This window comes from Tetrao urogallus (genome assembly GCF_951394365.1).
Source record: "Tetrao urogallus genome assembly, chromosome: 9".
NCBI classification, from domain to species: domain Eukaryota; kingdom Metazoa; phylum Chordata; class Aves; order Galliformes; family Phasianidae; genus Tetrao; species Tetrao urogallus.
Window position 1 is genome coordinate 17,826,698 of NC_136822.1, and position 24,236 is coordinate 17,850,933.

The 24,236-nt window shown below is 35.6% G+C and overlaps 1 protein-coding gene across 1 annotated transcript in view; it reads right to left on the bottom strand.

Annotated features, from left to right (window-relative positions):
- NAALADL2 (N-acetylated alpha-linked acidic dipeptidase like 2) overlaps window positions 1-24,236 on the bottom strand; it is a gene marked incomplete at both ends in the record, with an annotated part of 278,850 nt that overhangs the window by 88,039 nt on the left and 166,575 nt on the right. The gene's annotated exons all lie outside the window — the stretch shown is intronic.

The window sequence follows — 24,236 nt, forward strand, 5'->3', positions numbered from 1 at the left end:
TTCATTGGCTTTATTAGCAAGAGTGCAGTCATACCAAATTGCAGATTTGTTTCAAGAAGATTCTTTGAATTCAGATCTGTCTAACCTCTGATATAAAATTGTTCCTATCTGCTACAATTTTCAAAATCACAGAGTAAGATGTACATTTTTACTTCATAAAGTCACCATTAGAACACTGTTCTAATAAATTGTTCTAATAAATTGTTTTCGTCTGTCCCTTTTTGCTTTAAATTGATATAGCGAGAATGCTTATTCAGACCAAAAATGTTGCTCTCCAAGCACTTTGGAAATGAAAACTCAATGAAAATACCACATCTTCTCAACACTCGGATGTCAAAAGTCAAATATTTTGTTTTCTGTACATAAAGTCTATCGCATAACTCTTCTTTCATCTTTCTAAAGCAAATTATGTTCTGTGGAAACTGGTATTCTGACTGCTGTGTACTAAAAATCTTGCTGACCACCCTATGATGCTCAAAATGTTTTTCATTAATAGGAGGAAGAATAACTTAGCTTAAAGACTGGGACAGTATCTTTCTAAGGATAGTTGAGAATAACTGGTTGAGGAACAAATTATTCAAGAGAAGAGCACAACCTTGCGTAGAAGTCCTTGGAGTAGAAGTGATAATAATCATTTTCCTGTTACATCTTTAATCAGCTCTCTATGGATTATCCAGCAGAACTGCATTGTGAAACATTTGTCAGTTTAGAAGTTCACTGCTTCAATATTCATTAGCATTATAGGAACAGAAAAACATTCGCTTCTCCTGTATTTAAAAGCAAACAAACTAACCAACCAATCTTTGATTCTGTAACCAAGGATTTTAACAGCAGCCAGCAGTCAGGACTTTCCAAGCAGTTTTACAGGACATCAAGTACGAGACTGTCATGATGTCAGCTGGGATACAGTTAATTTTCTTTGTAAATATTACATTTTGATGTATGATGCAACGGTTTGGATTTTTGATTAAAACTGTGGTGACAACACACTGACAGTAAGTTGTTACAGAGTACTGCTTGCACAAAGCTATGAATTTTGCCGATCCTTGTGGTGCCCTGCCAGTGAGGGATTGGCAACCACAAGGGGCTGGAGAGGATTGATCCAACTGGCCTAGGAGACATCCCATGCCATTTGACATCATGCTCAGCAATAAAAGCTGAGGGAAACAAGGAGGAAGTGAATGACTTTTGAAGTGACGGCATTTATCTTGCCAAGAAAACATTATACACAATGATCCCAGCTTGCTTGGAAGTGGCTGAACATCTGCCCGCCAATGGAAAGCAGTGAATGTGTTGCTTGTTTTGCTTTGATTGCAAGCACAGCTTTTGCTTTACTTTTACTTTAGCTTGGGTAAAGCTTTATCTCTACCCACAAGTTTTCACACTTTTACCTTTGTGGTGTCTCCTCATCCCAGCTGAGGAGAGCAAAGGAGTGGCCTAAAAATTGCACTCTCCTGTCTCAGAACAAATCACTCTGCCTTAATGTCTGCTTAACATATTTTAAAACATGTTAGCCTTGTTTCTTTTTAAGATAAGTGGAATACAAAGCAACACATTTATTTTGTAACAGCAAAACCGCTTTGACACACTGATGCAAAAACATCCAATTATTTCATTTCTCTTCTAAAAAAATTATAGCAACAATACAAAAAAAAAAAAAACACCAAACTTTTCACAGTGCTCTCATCGCTCTGAATGCCCTTTTCCACTTTTCTTGTTATAACGACTAATCATTAAAATGACAAGAACTAGACAAAAAAAAAAGTTTCCTTTAGACACAGTGCCACGGAAGTAAAATTTTTCCTATTACATATCCTATGCTAAGTGGCGAAAAGGGAAAAGCAATTATTCTATAGATTAAACATAGCTAATGTATATTTCAATGTCCTAGTAACAACATAATATAGCAGAGGATAAAAATCCTAAATATTGAATATCAGACACATTTCTTTTATAAATCATTCCCTTTAGGTAAAATTACAGCATACCTGCAAGTCTGTTTCAAATGTCTTATTTGTTCCCAGACTATTATCCGTACTGTGATCTTAAAGTAGAGTTTGGGAAGTGTTGTATGCCCACGTGCGCACGAGGGAGCACAAATCAAACTGATGTACTAAGCTTGACAGCAGTAGCTTGACTGGGAATGAACACTGCAAATGCACTGTTCCTCACTTTGGATCATTCCCCTTAGTTCTTTTTGTAAGCAAGAATTTTGAAAACATCAAAATATACAACTAAGGTACTACGTAAGTAGCACAAAACTCTTCCCACACTTAATAGTTTATAATACAGTTTACAGAGACACTTCACTCCTTAAGAGGATTAATTGACATTCACTTCCATATTTTTGCCTTCAAGACAAGTAAACAGTGTTTCTTTTAAAAAATAATTTTAAAATACTTTTTACAACTACAGTATTGTATTCTAGCTAGAACTTACAGTTTTTGATGCCGATCTCCTTTTCCTGCCTGGCAGCAGTTCATAGTGAGAAAAGCAGTAATTACAATAATGCAGCAGCTCTGGTCTTCAGAGTGAGCGAACAGCTTTTCTCTAGTTTACAACTAGGTACAGTAATTGGCAAGTAACAAGTTCTCTTGGGCTTTTTGAAAGACTGACAGTTGGAAGAATGAGAATAGGGAATGACTGGTATCAGTCAGCTCATTTTATGTTTGCACAGCAGTATCCAGTATAACCAAAAATTCTTCTCTCTCCTGCAAAAAGGATCCAGGTAGCCTCCAAGCATGAGTATCAAGTCATGCAAACAGGCACAAAAGAGCCTGCTTCCTTTCCTATATGAATTATATTTCCTGTAAAGCATTCCAAGACATATACTGTTTTACTCTATTTTTGTCTATTCTCTCTCTATTTCTGTCTCACTCAAAAGTTAATGGGCTGGCCCATTAGCTCATTCCTTCATGAACTAAATCTTGTTCTTCTGTACTGATGATGGTCACTGTGTAGGAGAAATAAACAACAAATATAGGAACAAGAGACTGACACAGATTTCCTTCCCTCCAGCGATGATCAAGACTATAAATAGTAAAATAACTCTTGCTTAATGTGAAGTATGTTTGCATCAGCTAGCCTATACATCAAGTTACATATGCTATCCTGAAAACGACTGTTCTGGATAAAAACAAGCATGACGTCCAGCTTACCCATAATAATGAGATTTATTATTACTAAAAATAATAAAAGTCCTATAACATTCTACAAGAAATTGAATGGAAATAGAAAATCTCTAAGAAAACACTGTAAGTGACACATCTAGGATATACCAATTACTTTCTTTACAGCATGTAAGTAACATTGCAATGATTCAGAGCCACATCTTGTCTATATATTTGGTCAATAACATAAAAGTGTGTGCATTACCTGTAGTACACTATGCTTCTCTTACAGTAAGATATATCCGTAATTTATTCTTCCATATTTGAGACTATGTGAAATCATGTTTTGGCTTTGTTTTTTTTACAATATATGTGGCCATTAAATGGTTCTGAGGTCTCCTCGTTTTCTCATAGATTGCTACCCTTTCTTCTCACACAGTACTGCCATAGCTTGTGCCAACACAGTCCTGATTCAGGACTCCAGGAAGAGTCTCATGAGAGCAGAATCACCTCCCTCAACCTGCTGGTCACACTTCCCTTGATGCAACCCAGGATACAGACCCCGCACTTGGTTGCGTTAATGTTCCTTGATGCAGAATGATGCTTAAACATGTACATCAATTCAAAGTTTATTATTGGCTTTAAAAAACAACCAACCAACAACCTTAAAGTTTTCAACTTTCTCTAGTAAAAAAAAAAACAAAAAACACCACCATAAACTGACCTAACTTCTTTGTAAAGGAGCACTGTATCACATTAATTTTAATAAGATAGGTCCTGATACCACAATCCCCATGCAAAAAAAAGCACTTTTTTTTATTACTTTTTTTATTACTGCGTAAGGGTCTGGTTTATAAAATAACTGGTAAATTTATCATAAACATTTAATAGCTGAGCACTGACTTATAAGAAATGAGATGTTAAGCACAGATTAGATTTTGTCAGGCAGATGCCTCTACAAACAATCATAGCATCAGATCCAAAAGTAACAAGAATCACTCTATTTTAAATGCAGAATCATTGCACACATGCTGAATCAGCCTTCTGTATGTATTTCATTCCTTCCTGAAAGGGTTTCAGTCACTCAACAGAATGCCTTCTCTGCCTGTCAGTAGGTAATAAACCACATGCAAGTTTCCATAGACTTACTGACTAATACTTATATAGTGATAATTTTTCACTTGATATTCAGGAACATTTCTGGAGTGGCACATGATGTATTTACATTTATTCTGAATAGATATTATGACAAGATAACAACTCAGATTGCATTCTAGTATTAAGGTAACACAGCTGGATTAATTTTTTTCCTCCTTCTTGCCTCTATACTATGCTAATGAATGTCAAATCAGGATGGCCTGCATTGCTTTCTCTTCTCCGTCTGCACAGCTCTGTGGCTTTTCACAACCACGTCCATTTTCTTATCAGCAAAACATTTCTGAAATTGTTCATTTATAACTGTAAATATTCAGTTAGCATTTAACTTTCGAAAAAAAAAAAAATCACTAAGACAAATCCCCTTACTTTCTCTTTTGAGTGCCATCTGTTAGGCTTCTCCTTAGAGAAATTAGCACGTTTCCATTCTGGCACTCTGAACAGTAAATATGCCATCATCCGCAAAGTTATGAAAAAAGTCCCTTCTGGAAAAGATAATAGTATCATATAAAATTACCAGAAAAGATTGAATTATATACGGAGAGTATTGTATAGATATTACATGAAGGCTCTTTTGCCCCCTAAAAGGCTGACAAAGGCAGAATCACAGAGCAGCTGAGGCTGAAGGATCCTGTGTAGATGTTAATGCCAAGCAATCTGGTAAATTTGGGATAAATTTCTTCCCACCCATATTCAAAATCCAAGATCTTAAACCTGTTCACATCTCATATCTGTTTTAACCCATCACTGTTAAATCCTATAGTCTAGGATTTAGACTCGTAGAACCATACATGCCTCCAAGAAGCAGAGAGAACATTTATCTCCATCTTACAGATAACAGAATTGGATCAAACAAAGAAAATCCTCATACGGAGTAAACACTGTTCCTTGACTCTGAATGCTATATTTGCACTGCTAGACTCACCCCAGACCTCTTCAATAGGAAAGTATTACTCTCCCGCATCACTCTACCATTGTTGTAAATCTCATTCAGCACTTATTTCAAAACACATTTGAAAATCTAACCCTAACACTGCCTCTATTCTGATTCTATTATATTTTGGTCACAATTCAGTTTTAGATTTTTGCCTGAATTTACAGATGGATAAAGTTCAGTAATAACTTACTGACTTCACAGTAGATAATAGATGCCCTCGACCCCTTCATACTGGTAGGCAAAAGCACAGACAAATATACAGATACATGGTTGAATGCAAGAAACCAAGGAATACAAATAGAAAAACACATGGATTAACTACAGTGTGTTAAAGCAGTGATTTTCAGAAAAGCAATGTGTCAAAAGGAATCATCATTGCTATGTTATGTCATCTGTTTCTCAACACTGGCAGTAGTAAACACAGGGTCTGCTCTGAAAGTCACATCTCCTATTTTATTACATTGGCCCAAGATACCAGAAATGGATGTTGGTGGTGTGACAGTAGGAGCTGGACCTTCCCACCAACATTCACTTAAATTTGGAAATGCAAATGATGGAAAAGGTATGTATTTGAATTCCTCCACGTAGAAAAAATTGACATTCATGAATGCCTGCTGAACGTTTATGAAGACCAAACATGGATGCTACTGTGAAGGAGACCAAACATGGATGCCAGTGTGAGGCAGTGGGTGGTGTGTTTCAGCAGTGGCAACATCGATGTGAAAGATGAGCCATGTTCCAGATGGTCGTGCACAGCTGTTGCACAACAAAATGAAGAGCATCTTGATCAGCTCATCTTTGCATATCAGCTAATGGGTGTGACTATGTTGAAAAAAAGGGTTTTGTAGCTGAAAATTTTCACTATCAAATAGTGCTATTGTGCTCTTTGTATATGTTGTAGCCTCAATGGAAATAAATAGGAGACATTACTTTCACAGTGATCTAGGTAGATGCTGTATTTGAAAACTCCATTGGCACCATCTCATTAAAGTGACAGCCTATACAGAACAATTCTTTACCGTTACAAGTACTCTACTTCATATATGTGGACAAGCTAGAATCCACAGTTTTGTAATTAACTATTTCATTCCAATAGATTTGTAAGAAGAAAGTTGAAATTTGTCCTCAAATATGTTTTCTGCTCAGAAAAAAAAAAAAAAAAGGGGGACAAATATTATTTTCCTATGCACTCACTGCTAACAACATTTCATTCTCATAAAATAATACGCTGTATGAGATTACTTAAGTCAGTAAGTCAGAACTGACTGACCAGTATAGCTTTCCACTGCTCTTCATTATAAGGAGACAAAATTCAAGTATTTCTTCACATGATTTCAGTTTACCAATACGTAATTTCATTTTATTGACTGCAGTTCAACTTCAGTACACAAGCCTAAAATTTAAGTAATAACAGAACAGAAAGCAAGAATGCTATTTTAGTCCGTAGACCCACTTGATTTTTTTATTGTGCCTTTACTTTGAATGTGGATTTTACACAAGCATCAATATCATCATTATGAGGAAAGGCATTAAGCACTGTGAAACAAGTGAAATTTACTAGATAAAAAGCAGCACAAGGTACTGCATTTATTACAAATATATATTTAAACTAAAATTAAATTTTAGTCAATTTCAGCATAATTCCATGAAACAAATCCCAAGTCCTTTTTTCCTCTAAAATGAACCAAAGAGGTAGCCAAGGAGAAGGCACAGAGAGGGCCTTTCAAAGATATTAAATTACTTTGTTGACAGTGACAGCCATCCCAGCCACGAATGTTGAGTAAATCGTCACAAGCAGCTGCTGAGGAGGTGGTAAATACATTTTAATTAAGCAGATGTATACATAAAAGACTGCATGTTCACATCGCAATGATTTGAGAGGAAAGAGAAATGAGAGAAAGAAGAGTTTCCTTAAAAAACATCTGCCCACCTATTTAAATCACTTGTCATAAGAAGTCAATCTTAAGGGTGGCAGTTGAAAAAGTGGCGCTGACTCTTGAGAAGCATTAGAGGGTTGAGAGGGAACACAGAAAAAGAAAACTTGAAACAATCAATCACACAAATTATTAAATATATTAGTAAGAACTTGCTAGAAGACAATCTTTATCTTACTTACAGAATCCTCTCCTATTTTTAATTAGACAGTACAGGACCTGGATTAATGATACTTCAAGTACCTGTGGACTTAAATAACTTAATCACAACATTACATTTTGAGTTATGTATGTAAACTTGATTGTTTAAATAATAATTTTGTCATCAGACCTTATTGAGCAGAAGGTACTTAGTTTAATAAGATCTTAGATTCATTGAGTCAATTATACTTCCTTAAAAAAAATCTATTCAATAATTTTCTGTCTTACGCTGTAAGAAAGTAGATATTTCAAAGCTTGTTTTTTGTTCAACTTTAGTTCAAGTCTGAAGAAATAAAAGAAGGCAGAAACAAACCTATTTAAAATCTAATGAAAACTGGTGTTTTTTTTTTCTGCTACTAGTTGGAAGTATGCTTGCTGTTGTCGGCTCCCTGTAGTCTAGCAAACTCACAGAAAATAAAGCTAATTTTCTTTTGTTCCTACGATGTATTAGCACAATACAAACCTCTGCAAACACACACACACAAGCTCATTTACTACTATTTTTCAGTTTCATTTGGAGTCCTCCATATTTATGTGCCCTCAATACCTTTCATTTATTTTTTTCAAAGCTGCAACTAGAAATGCGGTTTCTTAAGAAGATATACATAATGTACAGGGTTGATTGCATAAAATCACTCCATTCAGATTCAAAGGTTCTTAAAGTAATCTGCAGTTTCCTACATGCATACGAAAAATATTTATTTTGAAGAAATAAACTACATTACGTGAGCCTGGGGGAATCTGTGTCAGGTGGCTGGACACCCAATAAGTCAGTGTTCTTCATGGAATATTTCCAAAAGGATTCATTGGGCAACAGAAGGAACTGATGCTGAGTCCATTATGCATTCTTATCCAACACTGTACTTTAAATACCCGACTGAAGTGTAAGAAATCCTGCATGGAATAGACAAAGTCTATACTAAATTCTCCTTCACCCAACTCTGAATCACAGACACACGATATCTTTTGCACAAGCTGCCGCAACCCTTTTATTTTCTTTGCAGAACAAACTCATTTTATTATGGTCAGATAACTTGACATCTTCAACAGTGTTAAGCTACAGCTGAATTAGAATATGCAGCCTAGGGCTGGAAATTCTTCAGTCCAGAAAAGTAAATAGTCCACAGAATAATCAGTAGATTGAAATAATTCAGATGAATTTCTGAACCTGGAAGTGCCTCTTCAGAGCAACTTTTATTTCTCTAAATCCCTCATTAGCTTTAATGCCATTCTCTAGTGAGGTTCTCTATCAAGGATACTTTCATCCATGGTGCTTCCTGTCTACATGCAATTTAGAAAGAACAGCAAAAGCAATTTCAGAGGTTTGATTGAGGTTGGCAGATGTAGCTACCCTAAATGGAATACACCTGGAATTGACAACCAGAGGGTATTTATTTCAAATGCAAAATTCTAAAAGAACTCACTGAGAAGCACCACAGAACTTTTTATGACAAAATGTAATTCTAAAGTACATCTGCAATTGGTTATGAGTTTTTTAGCACAATTATTTAGCTTGGATTATTTAGAAAGTCAGTCTTGCAATCTTAATTGGATTGTTGTGTCCTAACATTTTACAGAAGTATTCCGATTAAAGACTCTACATGTATCTTGAAATAGCAAAAGGAAATTAAACAACAGGTATAGTGTTGATTATTTATCATGATATTTTGGTAATTAAGCATGATGCACAACCTTATCTTAAACAGTTAAATAACATACAGAACTTAGATGAAATAGACTTATTACATACTAGTATCTTCATTGTCGCTTTTGTGGTCAAGAACTACACTACATTTCTCATGAAGAGATGGAGTTACTCAGTGAATGGTTTATAGATAACAAACAAAAAACTAAGGTGCTCAAACACCCCAACACAACCTAGCAATATTAGTCTCTAGAGCTGCTCCTTTCTAAAGCAAGAGACTCAGTTATCTTGCAACAGCTAAGCACCATTATCGGCTACAGTGCTACCTCTACTTGGAAACGGTAATCTTAGTTGCATGAAGTTCATGAGGCAGAGGCCATTGTCTTAGTTCATCATTTCAGAATAAAGCACATAATTTACTGAAAAATAATGTATAGATATTTTCTGCACGTACTAAAGAAATCAGAAGTATAAAACACAAGTAACAGATTAACAAAAATTTTATTGCTCCTGCTTTAGGAAATCATTGAAGATATTTGTCTATGCAAAGTAAACATATGGATTTGTAAAATTCTTCAGCTCTGGAAAGGCATTAACTTTCTCTTCAAAACAGCACTAAATTCCATTAACTATAAAAGTAAATATAGATTAAAGTAGCAGATGTATCAGGAGAAAACTTGCTAGTTATTCAAGGAACACTCCTGCTGACAACAGTGCATGATTCTCTTTGAAATAACTGAAAAGTTTTGTTACAATAAATAACAAGTAATGGACAATAAATAGCAAAATGTCAGTTTGTAAAGACAGGCTAAGATGAGTCTGCCTTTGCTAATGTCTTCAAAATGCTTACTAGAAAAATTTTAAACACAGAAGCTATATAAGGAAGGGCACAGATCAGCTAACATTTTGCCTACTTTAACAGAAACTAATTTTGACAAAGGTTGTACTGTTAACAGAACCAGAGTTTGTTGGGTGTCACAGATTACTAACCGTACTTGATGTACTATTGTAGATCCCATGAAAGAGTGAACAGACAGATACATACAATCTGAAATATTTTACACTACTAGCAATGAAATATGCTTCTGTAAAAAATAAGCCAGTTATATATAAAATCTTGTTTGAGTATTAGATTAAAAAATAAAAGCAAATATTGCAACAGGGATGTTTATTAACAGCTTGTCCAAAGGAGAAAGAGTGGGTCCCCTCTGTCTTACAGTTCAATGTCATTAAGCCTTACCATGTAGTATGAAAATAACAAAAAGCACCTAATTTAAAGAGAATAGAGTTTCTGTATGATAATAAAGAACAAAATGTTAAGAGAGTCAATGACAGCTGAAAAGGATGTGTGGACATGCACTGGAAAATTGAATTTATTTTCAAACACCCAACTGCAAAACCTCTTCTGAAATGCTGGTGCACCAGCTACACAAACATGACATTTTAAAATCTGTATTCACTTGACCTTGAGGCAGTTTAGAAGTGGAAATATTCTGACTGAATTCTGACCCTAAATTCAACTGAAAACTCCCAGAAACTTTAAAATAGTCGGAATTTGAGACTGTTTCTCCAGACTCAGACTCTTCTCTACTGTGTTCATTCTTTAAAAGCAATCACAGAAGTTTACTGTAATTCTTAAACTACATATGAATATTACTCAAGAGATGATTTCTTTTTCTCCATTAAAGATAATGAAATATTCTTTGCAAAAAACTGTTTACATGTAACAAGTTTTCTGGAGCCATAATGTGGGAGTATATAATCTCATAGCTATTTGGACCATAAGAATTTAGCATGTATTCGGTTATTATAAAATGCAAACCATTTTTTCCAGTGAGAATCTAAGGAACTTAATGCACCAGACAAAAGTACTTACAGTAACAACATGTTCCTTCTAAAAATTGCTTTCTGACTGAAAAGACTCTTTAAAATGAACATACTGTCAACCTAACTTTCAGGACAGAATTTTTAGAGATTTGAAGGAGTCAGTTCTGCTCTTAGCTTTCAAGTGAAGTAGCAACTAACATCAGAAGTTACATTGTAGAACAAAACAATTCACAGTTGTCGATACTCTTTTGTACAAACATAGGTAAAAACACATTCCACTGACATCTAACTCAACTAATACAGGCAATCAGATGGGATAGAACTCATTTTAAATAATTAAAACATAAAGAACTGTGACAAGAAAGAGAAAAATGTTTTTGTCGTCTAGATGCTTTTTAATGAATGCTACCCAAAGTTAGTCTATCCACTTCAAGCAGCCCATATAATGGTGTCCATATCAATACAGTGTCTCTCAAGACATACTATTTTATTCTCAAAAAGAAGTCAATAATACTAAATTCCAAAATGAAATTTTTTACTTTTCAATGCAGAGTTTACTTCATAAACAACTGACAAATGGGAAAGGTCAAAACTGAGAAGATTAAGACGACTTCTCAGAAGAAAATCTGTTCTCTTGCCAGTACAAAAATAAGACATTAAAAGATAATTCAAAGGAAAATATTGATGTGAAGCACAAGAAAAATATAACATCAGCAAAACACGCATATCACTGGTTTTATATTCCCTGACGTTTTGCCTGACTTCTCTGATATAACTGAAGCTTTCCCTCCACAGGTGTCAGGCATTTCCTTCCTCTCTTTGCTTAAAGTGGCAGAGATGCCATGTGAATAGAATTTCCCTTCTGGTTGAGCACAGTCAGTCTCTGCAATTAAAACATAACAGCCTCCAGTTGAGAACGATTTAGTGAATGATGCTTAGCTTTTGGAAATTACACAGAGAACATGATGAACAGTCACCAACCTTTATCAGATAAACTGAATGAAGAGTTACTAGCAATTTTAGGAAGTGCTCCATAACAATAAGAGCATCTTTATCAAGGTTGAGAAGATAATGTTGAAAGGAATTAGAAGCTGTAATTTATATCAGTTTTAATACATTTCTTTAAGAAGTGACTCCTCCTACAGAGTATGATACAAAGCACAGTAACAAAGATGCTAGAACCTGAAATGGAAGTAGGAAAGTTTGAAATGCATTTTGGAAACATAACAAAAAGCAATGAATTGAGGAAAATCACCGATCTCAAATTCACAATTGCAATTAAAAGTACACAGCATCAGCACTTAGGTTTTGTTGATATAGATGCTGGACTTTTCAACAACAAAAAAATATTTGGAGTACTTTGTCCAGTTATGCCCCCCAGTAACAAGAGACATACTGAAGAGTCCAATAGAGAGCTACTAAGATGATGAAGGGACTTGGAACGCCTTCTAGCTTCTACCATTCTGTGATTCTGTGATATAAAAAAAATGATAAAAAGAACTAAAAACTCTTTTAATGTAAGAAAGCAGAATGAAGAGTGTACTAACCATGACTGAAGTCAGTCAGAATACAATAAATTTGTTTTATGTTTATATTCATCACAGTTCATCTGATTTAGCAACAATCTAGTATGGCAATAATAAATGATAGTTGTGAGGCTAACAGTATTGAGAGATATATATCATTATTATGAATTCAGCTAATCTCATCTTCCATGACAGGTAACAAACAGGAAATACATTACAATGAAAGGCATATCCTTCGGCTAAAATAACGTATGTTGAGATTATCCACATCATCAAACCTGCTTTTACTATTAAAATAACAAAATATACAAATTATACAGCCTGGAAATGCTTAGATTTTTCTCCGGGAAACAAGTACAGTGCAAAGAAAACAACGAATATTTCCATTAGAATTTAATTATTACATAAATCACCTGAATGCATCTAAAATTGAACAGGATGGTACCAGAAAGTACATATACATGTATACTATGATTTGCCTGATGTCTGATACAAGAGAAGGACAGTTCTGATAGCATTACTAATGGCTTGGCAGAGGGAAGCACATGATGTGGACCACAAAAAGGAATAAAAACATATCCGTATGACTTATTCTGCCTATAAGGGAGATAGCTAGGCCAGAAGAAAACTGTAATATTGCCACAGTTTGTCTTTCCCTTGGAAAGGTGAATTGTGAGGAATTTCTAGAAAGCCTGAAGAACCTCTTAAGTACAATTCAACTACCAGAGAATTCTGGAGACATTTCAGTTGCGCCCCTAAAGCCTCTTTTTCTTCTCTCTCTCACCAGCCAGCCAAACTTCACCATAGACTCCATTTTTCACTGGTACAGAGTATATCTGACATCAGTGTCCTTTCCATCCATCTGACTGATTAAACTTTGAGGAATGCTTTGTTCACCTTAACAAAGGACAGGACAATTCAAAAATACCCATTCACTTTAAAGGAGGAGTATTCTAGTAAACAAGCTTGCTCAGTCCAACGGCCAGAGAAAGCAAAAGAGGTCTCCTTGCTAATGAACTGAAGCCACTCCAGAGGGGAGAATGGCAATTTTTATCATCAAAATAGTCTCCCATTCTTCGGGGGGAGAGAGTGGAGAGAGAGAGAGAGTTAAGGGAGAATTTGTTCTGAACACCACTGAGAAGTCTGAGAAAATTTATTGGAGTTTGGTGAGCCCTGGACCACCTACCATAACTTTACCCTTCAAAGAATTCAGGCTGGAGCAGGAATGAAATAGTTTCCTCCTAGAGGGTCTCATAAAACATTTCTAAATGGCTTCCTGTGGACGGGATTATTTTTAACAAGGAGTGTTCCTTTGAAGGTCTTAACAAAAAACTAATTACTGAAGTAATACATTAGGCAGATGTAGCAATATACGATAAGCCAGAAATCTTCCTGTAATTCCAAATATCAATATGGAAGCTCCTTGACAAATTTTGTCAAAATGTCACACAAATAATCAGAGATTACTGAGAGAGAGGGAAACAAGTGACTCCCCAAAAAAGCAATTATCTCAATATAGTGCAGCTTCCAGAAACAGTCCTCCATCTAGTATCATGGGCTACAAGACTTCTGATTATTAGCTAAACAAAATTCTTTCCCTTTCTGACTAGCATTTCAAAAAGCATTTTTCATCACTGAACTTTTTCCTTCCCATTGGTATCTTCTGAAATCAAAAGAAGCCTAAATGTGATAAGTGCTATACCGCCTCCTACATGATCATTTGGTTATTAAAATTCAAGTTTAAAAAGTATACAAAGTCACAACAATGTGTACTGACAAGATGAAACAAAGTACAGTAACCTCTTTTGAAGGAAGGCTTAATCCTCACAGAAAATAATAGGCTGCACACAGGGATGATTTTTATTAAGCATTAGACTATTTCTTTTCCTATCACATCAAGAACAACTAAGACAATTGCCAAGGAATACTTTTTGAACAGAAGAAAATAATGCTCATTGCTAATCATCAACCAAATATTTTAGATCACTGTTTTGGGAAAGTGAATTTTGGTGAAGGGAGTAAAATCTGGAGAAGTCTCTATGAGTAACAACTTCTCTCTTGAGACAACATTTCTGTTTGCTTACATTCTATATAGTTGAAGGAGAAACAGAGACAGAAAAAAGTATTGCAATGAATATAAGTCTTGCATAAAAATCATGAAGAACATGACCAAAACACAACAGACGCTAAAATTCAAGAATGAGCTTCTACTAAGATCACAGAGCTTTTGTATTATGAATGACTATAAATTTTTGTAGCTAAAATCTCCTTTAAGATTTATGCTACAGATTGTAAATCTCTTGCAGGATTTCTATGTTTTTTTTTAGGATTTGCCTCTCTATTATAGGACTCCCAATTCTACTTTTCATCTTACAAAGCCAATGAGAGATGTAACTAAACACTGCCTTAAAGCACTAATTCCTAAATTGGAGTGTCACAGTTCAGGATCACTGGTTCGCTCAATAATCGGAGGTTAAATCCAAACTCTCAAAATAAATTACATTCAATCTAAGATGAAATTGCCAGAAATTCAAAAACTAAAACTGAAGTTTCATCTTATTGACTAGCTTTAGACTGCTCCTCCTTCTTAAGCCTGTTAAACAAGCTTTTTTCTATGCTTTGATATTTTATAGTAATAAAAAAGTATCTAAAAAGCATCAGTAATGTCCAACAATTATAAACCTTCTTAAAATCCATGGAATTTTCCTCTTTTGCATTCTGTTTTGAGATTTGTTGTTGTTATTGTTGCTTTTTTTTTTTTTTTAAATTATATAGAAATCAAGTTGCATTTTGAGGCTTTCCCTGGTATCATGAAACTTACAAACTAACACCAATATTAAGGCTAATATTAATAAGCTATAAGAGCATTAAAGGCTACTAAGAAATATCAAGCAAACAGTGATCATTGATACCTACATTTTTGACGTTACTGAGTTTCTCATTACTTACTACCCTGTATTAAAAAAAACCTAAAAATACTCATAAGAAATTATCTTACACCCAAATCACTTAAGTTTAACTCAAAAAATACTCCATTCATCCTATCTTCTCAAGGTCTGTATTTTCTCATTCTGGGGAATGTTTTTTGTGTCGATTAGCACCACATTACCAGAGATATATTCTGCTTCTTGCCAGAAAAACTCAAAATCACACCTAATACAGCAGTTTGGGAAGAGAGCAGCAGTAACTGATAAGGGAATGAAGTTTAGTTTTATCTCACCATTATGCTGTATTAGCTGCTAAGAAATATCAAATATTTTATACATTGCATGACTAATGTCCAAGTTTTGAATGCTAAAGCCGTAACACAGTGTGGTTCAGCTCTATCAGAAAATGTAAGATTTTGATGAAAATCTCTTGCAGACCTGCATTAAATCAGGGTTGGTAGAAATAGCACAGTGGACAAGTTGAAAGACTGCTGATGGTTGGAAATCAAGAAAAGAACCTAGACACTTGAAAACATGAGGAGGCCAGCTGTTCTAAAATTAGTCTCCTTGTTAAGAGTATTATACTAAATAGGAATAGATTGTCACCACGTGTCAGCTTTAGCTGACATCTGCTGTAAGAAAAAAATACCTCCCAAGTAGATAGCATAGGCATTTGTTCATTATGTACTTTGTAAAGGGTGGTCCCTACAGCACACAACCATAAATAAACATGCAAATCATTATTATATAACTATTCCAAAACATCTATGACTTCAATGAGGTTTCAAATAACCCAAGAGGCTTCACTCTTTTTTTCAGTAACTCAATAGACCCACCTGCCAAATACACAACATTAGCACATAAGAAGTATTGGAAGTTACACACACTTGTCCTAATTGAAATTGAAACAGCAATGAAAGTTTCAAAGGCTTTTTTAAATCATTCTCATAGCTTAGTTCTGCACACGAAAAACAAGTCAGATAACAAAAGCATCTGGCATCAAACTGCCTGTTCCTCTAGAACTGTAATGGAACTGTACTACTCTGGAACTGTACCCATCACACAGCAAATGCTGGCTGGCACCATTGCATGCAGGACTACTCCATAAGGCAGTGAAGGAAGCAGCTCTGTAAGCTGCGGCTGCCTCTTTCACTGACGTGTCCTTGATGAGCTTCTTATGCAACACATTTGTCACAGACATTCTCCCACGTCTGGCCAGTTCTAGCTGCAAACATTTATTTCAGTTCTACTCACCAGACCATTCTAATTGTTTTAGCAGGGGAGAAAAGCACTTTGCAGCCAAACTGATACAGTCATTTAAATAAAAGTCTTGCAACTTTGTACAAGCAACAGTATCTAAACCTATTAAAGTGAAAGTATTTGCTGCATCTACAGTCATACTGAGTGTGCTTGGGCAGTATTTCTTCAGTGCCTCATTATATTACTCCTTTAGGTTACCAGTGGAGAGTAACCAAGCAGAGGAAGCCCTTGCATTCATGGGACACCATTGGGCACGAGATCACACTTAACTGCTCCAAATGCATTTTGTGAAGTTTCACACCTGTCACACCAAAGAAGCCTCATTTAGCACTATCCTTCAATAGCCAAACTGCAGTTATCAACCAGTGGGTTATTTAGTTTGTGATATTTAGAAGCATGATGTAGGGAAAATTATACCATAAGAGATCACTAGTTAGAAGATGTTTTAAATTCAACCAAAGGCAAAAATATTAGTTTTGAACTGAGTGAAGAGATAGGGTAAGCCTCCATTCTGCTGTTAATTAAGCTGAACTTGAAAAGCCAAACAACTAAACAACCACAAAAGCTGTTCTCATCTTTTTTTCATCCTCACCTCAGCCTTCTCTCTCTTAAGGGAAGAAAACAGTGCAAGTCTGAAAAAAGAAAATGATGAAAAAGTGCAAGCAAAACATTTCAGAAAATATTCTGAGACCGCATTGGGATGAGCTACTTTTGGCTTTCAGTGTTTTGCAGAACAATACTACGTAATGCGACAGTACACATTTATGAAACAAAAAAAAAAATTCCACGTTACCATTTCATTTCTTCAGGGGGAGTTTCTACCTGTCTGCTAGTAGGAAGAGGTACTATTATCTTTTTCATGCAGCTGCTGAATACGGTTAGCGGTGGGCTGGAACAGAGATCATACTGAATTAACAATGCTTTAGTTGGCTCCACCAGCAATATTTCAATTATAAAACTATGTGCACCTCCAATTACTTGAACAATCAGCCAACTGACTTTATGGATACTATGCAGGTGCACCTGCAGATGTTAGCTTTCCAGTACTTTAAGATTTCCTCTGTAATGTCCTAACTTTCACATGGGGATGCTAGGTGGATAAAATAGCACAATACTTAGTACAAACATAAATATATGTCTATATGTCAGATATATGTCAAAATCATGATAGCAGTGATGCTCAACTATTAGAAAACAGGAAAGACAGGCCTAGGTCACTGAGGTAGCTTTACTATAATTAATCCTATTATCTCTCTAAGCTTAAGTTTCACACACAGACATACTAGATGAAAGAATGGGCTAAAGCAGAGCACTAGGAAGTTGCTTGCTTGCAGCACAGAGATGTCATCCTGAACTTGAGAAGCATGTAGTTAAACTACAGCGAACTAAGAAACATGCTTGCAGATTTCAGTCAGCAAAAAATGAAAAGTGCATAGTTTCACTATCACTATGGGGATTTTGTTGGTTTTTTAGCTATTATCTCTGATTTTGTGTGTGTGCAATTACCGCTAAAATTTCCTGCCTATTTGCTAGATGCTGCTGGATGAAAGAATCTCTAGTAACGTTACATTAATTGGGCTCTTAGAGCAAACAAACCACACCCAACACAATGAAGCCTATGTGCGTGACAGAAAGAATGGCTATGACAGAAAGAATTAGAAGAAAGCACAGCAATATGGAAGAGAGGGAAGTAGTTAATGACTGATGCTACAAAAGCAGCTCTCCTTCCCAGATACTCAATCCATGTAAACGCAGTTGATTTCAGCTAGACTCTGCAGGCAGACACTGTTGTAGTAGCAAATACCAGTACACCAAACTAGTTTGTATACAGCAGCACTGGCTGTTTCAGAAGCATATACTAAAAGTAATATCTCATTTGCTCAGTATTATGCTGAACTGAAATATGTTGCACTGGCTGTCATTCAAGATATGAAAGGATTATTTTTAATCATGATTGCACAAGAGATTTAAATGTTCTAATCCTCCTTTTTGAGTAGTGGAGCTTCAAAATGAACCTGGACACCATTTGAAATGATATTTCTTTTAGATGAGAGGAAGTGGCTTTACCAGAATACGTTCTGTAGGAAGTAAAGGCTGTTTGGTAGTTTGAAATTGTCTGAAAGGTCAGAAATGTGGAATCTTCTCCAACATAAACTTGAAAATTAAAACAATCCCGACGATAATCTGGATGGGAAACTAGGCACATGGATTATGACCAAGGAGGTGTCACGGAGGCAATATGTTTTCCTCTTAGCTAAGTCAGCTTTCCAGAAAGTGTTTGTTTTGTCACACAATTTGGTGTTTATCACTTGCAGATTGCATTACTCTTCTAAATTCGCTTTTTTTTTTTTTTTTTAATGTATGATTTTCCTTTTAAAACTGAGACAAACTGTGTCTTATATGGCTGAGTCTGGCATTTGAGTCTGAGGATATAAAAATTAAAAGCAAGCTACTGAAGTATCCTGTCTGTTTAACTGCTAACACCTGATTATCATCCCATAACATCTCCCCCTCCCTCTCAATAATTTAATTGATAAGATCCTTGCATTTTCATTTCAGGTTGTTTTCCTCCTCCAACTTAAAATTACAAGCAGTATCAGGAGAACATAAAACAATATCAATATATACAATGTGCAAGTTCACACACTCAAACTTGGGAGCCTAAAATATCTTGATTGCCAACTGCCATTCTCACTTTTTAAGTATGTACAGCGCCAATTGAAAGCTAGAGAGGAAAAAAAATATCAGACCATATTATTTGGTGCCTAAATACAAATGTAGTTGTTTTATTTTATCCTTCCGGGTCTCAAGAGGCCTGTCACGTCATGGATTCAAACACCTTCTGAACTCTGTGTTGGAGATATTGAAAACCTGCTGAAACCATTACTTCCTGTTCTCACTGTTCAATATCCAGTGTTTCCCAAAGATTGGGATTTACAGCAATCACTAAGATCATGTCATAAACAAAACCACATTTGACCAAGCACGTATATAAACATACACACACATCCTGAAATTAAAAGATGGGGCTGCAAACTTTCCTTTTTTCTTAGCTTCAGTTTGGCCTTAAAGAAAAACAAAACAAACCCAGCATCCTTACTCCTCTTAATGTTGACTGTCACTCTGAATCTCCATGCATAGTTACCTACAGATTTCACTCATCTGATGTCATTAGCAGAAAGTGAACATAAAATCTGGGAGAAAAAAAAGCAAACTGGATTCTCAAGGCCACTTCCACAGCTGCAAAGGCATACATAGAAAAACTATCTTGTATCTGAGTTTTGACTTTTAAAACAACAGACAAACAAAGGCTGAGGACATCCTGTAAGAAATCACAATGATTTACAATAAGACATTTTAGAACATTTGTTGCATATGCATGGAGGAAATTGTCACAGAACGTCCCACTTTTTATTAACTTCAATGCAGTAGGCTGTTTCAGAGGAGTAAAATATCACAAAGTAGAGGACAGTGAGGACAAACTTAGATAAAAGGCAAGAAGGACACAAATATACAGAATCAAATATACAGAAAGACACATTTCTGTCACAGCATGTACTAACTCGTATTCCAAAAAGTTCCCTGTATTCACTATAGAAGAACTGGATCAATTAGAATGACACATAACAAAACAGCAAAATGCCAAGAGCTTTTTGATGCATATTTATTGTTCTTCAACTTTTGCAGTAAAATATCAGTATCAAATATGGTTTCACTGAGATGCCACCAAGATCACAGATGGGCTCAGCTGTGGCACGCAGGGGGCTGTGGAGGTGCCAGCTGGAGCGAGCTGCGTCTGGTGCAGGGCAGCCCTTGACCTCATTCCACCAAGACTGCCGCGTGAACCTGGGCCTTCTTCCCCAAATCCCCTTTCCAGTTGCACCCAATAGACATAGTTCAGATTTCATTTTAAGAACGCAAAATCCCATCCTCTGAGTATTCTGAACGATTGCTCAAACAACTAGCACAATTTCTTTTACTCAGCTTCTGCTGAACAATTATCTTAATAAACGTTACTTGCCCAATTAGTGTAGCACCTCACCATATTCACTGCCTTTTCCAGACATCATAGCACTTTTAAAGCTGAACTACAACATGATTTTCCCCTTCATTATAAAGTGAAATTATTCTTCTAACGATTTATTTTGTGTGGAACTGTTCTCCTGACTGACCTGGGAAGCTTACATCTCCCAACCTCAATTCTGCATCAGGGCTTTGTTCTTGACCTTTTATCCCACTCTGAATTCTGCGAACGTTTTTAAAGTACATCACAAAAAAAACAATCCTTGATACTTCACAACATTAAAAAGACAGCCATTAAGCATATTGAACATTGTCTTTTACCAGAAATGAGTGCACGTAATGATGAACAGAATCACAAGAATGCTTTGGGTTGGAAGGAACCTCCCTAAAGCCCACCTATACCCAAACAGTCTCCAACACCTGACACTGGATCAGTTATCTCAAGGTCCCACTCAAACCATGAAGCATGGGATCAAGAATCCACTGATTCCCTATCACCCTTGTCCTCTACTCAGTCAGACCCTATTAGAGATGTCTGAGGAACACTCACAGTAATTATCTAGCCTGAATGTGAAGTTTACAATTCAGAATTCTAGCTACGCTGTGCATTTCCCCGTACGTAATAATTACTCTTTCTACCTAGTCTCTGGATTGTTGCTCACGTGACAAGATGTTTACAGTGATTTGAAGCATTGACTACTTCCAAATAATAATTTTAACTATACCATTTGCCTTTCCGTTTTAATTTCTACCTAACAGATCTCTAAAACTACAAGATACTTGAAACATTAGTAATGGAATTCTTCCTGAGATAATTTCTATTCCATATTTACACCAATAGGGATCTTCTGTTATATAGCACCTTATGTCAGGGAAAGGGCTCTTAATGCTCATTACGGGGACACAGTTCTATTTACATATCAGGACAGACAAATATACTCTATCCATATATTTATTTACTGAATCACTTTCTGTGTGGAAACTTCGATTTAAAATGATTCTGAAATACAGAAATGAAGAAATCTAATGCATCTCTGCCATACACAGGTAGATGAAAGGAATTGCAGCATTCAGAAAATCAAAATAGATTAAAAAAATGGAGGTGGTGGAAGTCACCAAAGTTTTATGCCATTCCTCTAACCTTTGTTTTGAGGATACTTTTTACTTCGCAGGTCTCACGTCCCTTTCAAGCTTATTCAGGTATGAATAATTTCCTGAGTTTCAGCCTTAGAACAATTTCATTTCAAAAGCAGCAAAACAGAAGAAAGACTTCTCCAAATGAAGGTCACAAGCCTTTGGAAATCGTTGTCAGAAAGAGAGAATGATGCTAACAAATGCTCATGTTATTGTTCTAAAATTCGTAGGATTGGGAGAGTCTTAAGAACAAGAGAATCAAATTACCAAACAAGGCTGCAGAATCTTTTACATAAATTCTTTTGATTTTTCATATCAGTATTGTTTTCTGTTTATCAAACAGAGATCAAAGAAATCATTCAATTCATACGCAGTATTAATCTCTAAGCCACCATCAAGCTATTTCTGTGCATCCTAAAATAATCCAGATGGAGCAGCATAGCATTTCATCTTCGCTAAATTGAAGGTTTGATCTAAACTATGGAAGGTCCAAAGTATTCTCAGAAGTATTAAACAAACTCCATTTAAAAACCTTCTTAAGTTGAAGTAGAGATCTCTCCAAGTTTTATCATGTCCTGAAGATTTTTTTTCTAGGAAAAAAGATTGAAACAGTCCAAAAGTCACAGAAAAAAATTGTTTTCTGATTACAAGAATTTGAGAAACAGAAGGCAGAAGCACAGAAACACAAGTCTCATGCATTTTATTCAGCTAGCACAAGACTGTTTATTTACTATCATTATTTAGTAAAATGATGGTTATCACAGAGAATAGCTCATCAACCAACTAATGCTTATATTACTAGCTACTTTTAATAAAATGGAGTATGGCGTTAGAGCTGTCCCCAGGATTGAATAGTAACAGTTTGGCAATACGTGAACTGCAGATGGTATCAAAGGCATGCCAATAACTTAAACAGGAGCTTCCAATAAAATTTCTTGTAGTGCATGTTAAACTCTGTGAATCGAAGTCATGTGGGCAGCCATGGGTATCTGGCACTTTCAAACTACACGTTGTCTGTTTAACCACCTCACAGGCCACCACATCCTTCAGGCAAAAGTCTGTGCTCCAGATTATTTGTATTTGTCCCAGGCTTACGTTACCTCTAACAAAATTTATTCAGTGAATCATCACTAGAAAAGACAAATTTACTTCCGCTTGATCTACCTTCCAGTGACATAACTGAAAAAAAAACAACAACAAACAACTTCTCCAAGTGTACCTTTGAGTTTTTTCCAGCGCATTATTGCAGTCAATGACCAAAACATAAATGATTATAGGAACCTGACAGCCTATTCATGCTTGTGAATAGTAGTCAGAGATTTAAAATCACAGATAAGCCATGTTAAGGGTTCTAGTGGTAAACTGATAATGTACTTATAACGATATCATCATTTTCTACATAATCAAGCTTCTTTTTCTCACAGTACAGGCTAGGACGCATGCAGTCACTAAGACAATTTACTGACAGCAAACTAATGCATAAGTGTTTAGAAACTGAAGTGGCATCTTCATGCTGCTATATCTGTTTTAATTAGCTTTTCTATTCATCTAGGGTAAATAAAACATTAAGGAGTCAGCCACATAGATAAACAAAAAGCTATTTTTCAAGTAGCTCTGCAAAATGAGCAAAGAATAAAGCTTGAAGACTGTTACATTTACCTCCCTAACTCCCAGGACACTTTTAAGAAGACTAGGTCAGGTACACTGAGACACCAAGAAAATGTGCAATTGCTTTCCTACAGAGCTGTCAAGGCATTCATGCTGTGAATAGCTAACACCCTTCTTTGACAACCAGGCAAATATTTCTATTTTCTGCCATACTAATCCTAAAGTATCTCAGCATTGCATCAGTCGATTTTGTGCCAGTTCAAGTCAAACTTGAGGTGTCTGAGCAAATAACTGGATTAAATATTCTCGATAAAGCCTTGTCACAAACTCATAGACTTATTCTGAATACATTTCCCAATAGTTAGAATAGTAAAAAAAAGACTGTAAAGTTGAACAGGTAGCAGACAACATACAGCCACTAAACTGCCAGAAGGGAAATTAAAGTAGTGCTTACCAGTCAAATAAATTCTATCTCCTTATTGTTAGCAGTGGTTAAAAACCACTCAAAAACACCACAACAAAACCAACAAACTAACAACAACAACAAAATCACCAAACTGTTAAACATTTAAAAACACTGAATAAAAACACTAAATATTTCTGAAAAAAATCAGTTTTTCCAGTTCCCCCTCCCCCTCAATTCTAAAGAACATTTATTTAGATAAACATTTGAGGTAAAAGTCTATCCAGGCGGAACTGAGATACAACTTAAAGAAAATATCTTAATTCAAGTGATAATTGTGCTGAGATGTAAATGCTTTTTTTAGATCTTTTAAAATGTGTATCTCTTATTACATTGGACTTTTGAACTTGCACTTATTGACCATATGTTTCCATTATCATGGAAACCCTACATGAAAGAGTAAGAAAAACGAAGGGAAAAATACTTCTTTCAATAGGAACAAGCACCACGGAACTTGCTGAGATATCACTGTAGAAACAATTCATA